Raw genomic sequence first — 6,000 nt, forward strand, 5'->3', positions numbered from 1 at the left:
GATGAAAATCATCTATGGTTCCCATGCACTTTCACGTCAAGATGTGCAATATGAGATTCCAGTTTGAGGTCACTTCAGCATTATTCTTAATAATTCTATATTTAAGGAAGCTTAATCATAGATGTACATAACACATTAAATTAAACTAGAAAGTGGCAGGGGCAAATGCACATGTATCAAAAGGGCTTATTTGTAATTTAAAATATTAATAAAAGGATTTTGAAGATTTCATACTAAAAGAATTATTTTTGTAATTTTGAAAACCAAACAACTGATTATAAAGTTGTGGGTTGCGATTTTCTTGTTTTTTAACGAAAATGACTCTAATTATATTAAAGTTTAAATGTATAAGTAAAGGTGTTCGTGAGATTCAAATTTTGGTGTCGAACCACTTCTACTCCATCTTCTCTCATTATAATAGTAAATATATCGGATACATTTCATCTACCTGACCTAAAATAGCCGTCAAATCCCTTGCACCTCATAACTTTCCAATGCTCAAATCGTGGCCAAAAACCACCTTCACATGTACATCAAATATTGCAAGTTTAATGAGGTATCAATCAACTATTGCACGAGTAGTCTACCAAGTCACTACTCCTAGAAATTCATTATAAAAGTATCAATGAATTCCATCTCTCTAACCCAGGCTATTGTTTTGTAAAAAACTAAAAAACTACTTGACGTCAAAATGTATAGGAATTTCATCAAAGCAAAGGAGGCTATCGGAAAACAAAATCAAAAGTTCCTCGTGACTTGCACCATATAGTTCAACTGTTCGAGGTGTAAGAGGAAACCCCCCTAAACTTTTTATCGGTTCTATTTATTATGTCAAGCCAATTTATGTATTGGAAATCTGTTAATTTAAAAAACAATAAATTAATTACGTAAGTATAATTGTATAATCATAAGTAGTGATTATATCACAAAATTATTCTTTGAAAATCAAAATATGATAAATTTTTTATAAGTCAAGATAACAAAGACTCCATTAGAAAAAGATGACAAAGAAATAAAAGGTCACAAAACAGTAGGTGATACTTTATATTAAATATAGCAAATAAAGTATTGAGGACCACAATGGGTTGTCTTCCTTATGTCGTGCACACTTTTGGATGTAAGTTTGTAATTATATGATGTATGGCTCGAGAGGACTATTTAATGATATCGACCAAAGGAAAACTGTGGTCCCAAGCCTTATTTTGATAGTTTAAAACATTTTCCTTTTTGAATTACATAGGATTCTAGCAGATCAATGTACTTTCAAGATTCCATGTCAATTACTTTAGAATCACTAATCATTAAAGTGGAGAAGCCTAATGTTGCTTTTGTAACTGGAAACTAGCTTGAAACCTTGATTGGTTTCACCTGAGATATCATATGGTTTTTATTCCTTATCACCATTAGATTGGTTCCATTTAAAGATTTGACCTTTAAGTATTATCGGATGAGTTGGATGACCTATGAATATTTCCTCTAAGAGTTTAGTCCTTCAGACAATCATTAAATATTGGAAAAATTACTTAAAGAACAATACGGGAGGGATCCCTGAATTTTGAGTGGTTGCTTGATAATCTATTTAGTAAATTTTTTATTTCTTAATGATCCCTCAACCTCATCTCAGGTTATAATGTTTTTCAAATATCCAAACTACCTATTTTTTTCATTTTCTTCGCATACTTAGGTTTTCCAATAGCAATTCTAATCATTTTCAATTTTTTTTATTTTTTTTATTTTTTTATTTTTTAATCGTGAACGACAAATGGAATGATATATTTTTAATTGTGAACATTTAGGTGTATTTTTTTATTTATTTCGACGATTTATAACAAAAAAAAAAAACAAAAATGAAGAACGAAGGTAAGATTCAAACTCATCACTTTTTATTGTCAAACTCATCACTTTTTAGTTATTGTCGAGTTCAATAATTATTTTGTTGAGCTCACCAAATTTTATTTATTGTCGGACTTGCCAATTTTTATTGTTGAGTTTAACAAAAAAAAAAAAAAATTTAAAATATCGAACTCGACAATAAAAATGTTAATGTTGAACCCGAAAATAAAAAGTGTTGAGTTTGACATTGGTAAATCCATCCATTTTTTTTTTTTGAGTTTTTTCAACTAAAATACATGGAAAGATCGACTAAAAACATGACACAACGACTAAATGGACTACTAAGATAAGTCGTAAAACTTAGGGACTAATTAGAAAGGAATTCATTTGCCAAGGTCCTACATTAACTTTTTTAACTTCACACTATCACACCTCATCATTATCATCATCAACTAAACCTTATCTTAGAGATTTGGGGTCAATTAAATAAATCTGGATCCTCCATTCCACTTTATCTAAAGCCACCTCATCAATGTTTTCATGTTTGTTTATCATTGCACTTGAATCCTAAAATTAAATATGATGATTTAGGTATACCCCATCCATGTCTTTTTAGATATTTGAGATACCCATGTCTTTTCAACTTATTACTTGCCTCAAAAATAACATAAAAGGCCTCACCTTCGACATGTAGCTAAATTAGTTTCGGAATTTTCTTCCCAAAATCAGCCATTAATTTTTAATTTTTTGTGTTAAAGTTTTTACCTTTATCTTCAACTTTAAGATTCTATCTTCTTCAACCTTCAAATCTCAAGAACACGATAAAATTTTAGAAGAAATAGAAAATGATAAAATTTTGAATGGAAAAATTAAGAGTTTTCTGCAAATGGATAACTCAAGGTCGGAAAGGATGAATTGTAGAAGAGATTACAAGTCACGATAGAGCTTGAATTTAATAGTTTTGGGTATAAAAATTAATGGATTTTTGGCAAGAGATGGAAGATGAAGGTATTTAAATAATTTTTCATTCATCCATAAAAAAGTCAAAGGACATGTAAAGGCAAGAGATATCTCAAATATTCATCAAAACATGAAAGGAATTGTCTAAATCGCCATATTGAATATAATGTTTTGAGTGGGGAGGATCATCATATTTTTTTAATGTAAGAAAATGATCTTATAGAGATTGGCCATCACAATATAGTCATTTAGTAATGGTAAAAAAATTAGGCCATCGCAGTAGCATTCATATTTTCTAATGAATTATTATTTTTTATTTCATAGAAAATAGTTTTTGATGACGATATATAGCGATGGCCTTGTCATGATCATTGCTAAATAGGAATACACCAACAGTCATATATATCGTCCATAATTTTTAATTACATGCGATCCTAATCACGATGAAAATGTTGACTACACCACTGCCAAAACCAACAAAAACAATAATGTTGCCTTTGTCACCTATAACGCTCCGTATACTTTGATATTTAAAATGTGAAAAATGATAGAGAGAGGAGGACTTAACTTCCATAAAATACAAAAATGAGATAGAATATCTAAATCAATTAAATAATATGTCAATTTACTTACTTGATGCTTGACATATAATTTTAATAACGCTAATGATTTTTTGACTCAAAATTTTTTACTTGATCTATACTCGTCCGATGTGGTAAATGCATATAATAATTGATCTTTTCCTTGTGTATCCCGAAGAAAAAGATCTATGATTTGTGTCCTTGCCGCGTTAGTCGAGTACAATGAAAATTTTTTGAGTCAGAAAATCACGACTCGTTCAATAATTGAGTTGTAATATATAGTAATAAAAATGATGTGACATGTATAATAATAGTCCATGTAGGCCGGACAAAAGAAAAATGTACAAATAAAAAATTAATTCAAATTGATCATTCCAACGAGTTGTTAAATTTTGTTCTATATTACATAATGTGGCCATCATGAAGGGTCCTTAGGACCATACGTGGTATTGGTAATTGGTTATGACCTTTAAAAAGACAGATCTCTTTAAAGGAAGATAGAGATTTCAAATATTGAGATCCATCCGAGCGTTTTGTTTTATGTTTCCTTTGTGCGCTGCAAACACGAAAGTAATCAAAAGAAAATCAACCAAACCCCCATCTTTCGTGGGTCCAGCACAAAAATCAAATTGCTCAGCAATATATAAAAAACTAAGTAGGCTCCTTTCTTTTTCAAAAATTAAAAATTAAAGGGAGATTGGAGAGACAAAGAAGGGCCTTGTGATTTAACTAATCATACCTAAAATTACCCAAATACCCACATCCTTTTGCCCATATTTTCATATTCAACGGTTCCATGCCCTTGCCATGTCAATTGCGTATGTTTTACCGTGTCGATTTATCATCAGTCTTCTTAATAAGTTTTACACTTTCCGGTCTCATAATGGTATTAAACACATTTGAAGAAAAACAGAATGGTAGGATTTGTTCAATTGGCCTTATTTCTTTTCCTTGTTATTTTTGAAATAATTAAGACTTTGATTCGAGGAATCATAATAAACCAAGAATCACTCAAAAAGAATATTTACGCCTGATTTTGTAAAATGCATAGAAATTGTATTTTTCAAATTATTAACTTGTTGTCCATCAAGGTTTTGGCTCGGTGGTAAGGCGTAGAGACTACAATATGCACTTCTTGGTCGTGAGTTTGAAACCGATTGCAGCCTCTGGATAACCTGCTTAGTGGGAGTTGTGAGCTCTCAACAGCCCCAAGTCTCTCTAATGTGGGCGTACTCCCTAGTTTAAAAAATATATATATTAATTTGTGGCCGGTCATCAAGATAAAGCTGATTAGTAATTTTAAAATACTTTTAAATCTTGTATATTTTTTTGAAGTACACTGCAATAGTTCTATTCGAAACTCAACCGATAAGTTCTTTCTATACATATTTTGATGAAAATTACTATTTCAAAATATTTTGATAAATAATTTTTCATAAATATTAATTAAATTTAAGGTATAAAAATATATGATTTTGCTGAAAATATTTTAATATATAGTAAATCATGACCAAAATATTGATATAATAAAAAAACTAATAAATTGCTTGTAGAAAAGACTTGTATATTACTCATGCATAATAATAATTAATAATGATTAGTTAAAAATTGTATACAATATTTAATAATTAATATCAATGAATCATAATTAGTTAGACATCTATAACATCTTATTTTGATGTATTCTAAATACATGAATACATTCGTATAAGCACATACACACGGGTGGAGTCAGGATTTTCTTGTAGTGGGGGCAAACTATGGTTAGTTGTATAGTGAAAATGAATGGTTTTAGAGAGAAATTAAGAGATTTTTAGTTAGAAGTCGAAGAAAATGATATTTAGATCATTTTCAATTAATATTTGAGAAGTGTCATTCAGAAACAATGTCATTAACAAAAAATTGAAAGGGGAGGGGGGGAAATATTGGAGGAAGGTGAGGGCAAATGGGGAGAGAGGAGAGGGAATGAGGACACATGGGGCATGTAATTAATTGAAATTATAGGGGTGTCTCAAAGTTCTGTGGGGGCAATTGCCCTCACCAACTCCTAAGTAGCTCCACCCCTGCACATACATATAACCATATACATGAATGTACTACTTAATAGTTCAATCATTAAGTAAACATTTTATATATTAGTTTATGTAGTTAATATGACATTATTATTCTTATCACGTAGAGTTTATATTATTTTTATTTTTTGCCTCTTAAAATTTTTTGCATACATATATATATAGCAAGATATTGTTGATCTTCATTTCCAAATTTCATATAATTATTTTATTTTTTATTTTTTGTATTTTTTATGTTTTATGAGTGGGCTTCTATGTCTATATATATATATATATATATATATATTAACTTAATACCTTGATTCTAAGTATCATGATCTTCATAGGGTGATTGATTTTACAAAATATATAATTTTATAAAGAGTTAATTAGCAAAAAATAATTTGAGCAAGTGTTAGTGAGCTTAATTGGTAAAGTCTTTGGGTGTTGATACCAAAGACTTAGGTTTAAATCTCGCTAGCACCAAGTTATTGAACTCAGCAAAAATGGGCTCACCAATAAAAATAAATAAATATTTGGGATACAGAATACAAGATGACGACAATCTAAGAACT

Source organism: Akebia trifoliata, chromosome 3, assembly GCF_017979445.1.
Source record: "Akebia trifoliata isolate Shusen 1 chromosome 3, ASM1797944v1, whole genome shotgun sequence".
Taxonomy (NCBI): Eukaryota; Viridiplantae; Streptophyta; class Magnoliopsida; order Ranunculales; family Lardizabalaceae; genus Akebia; species Akebia trifoliata.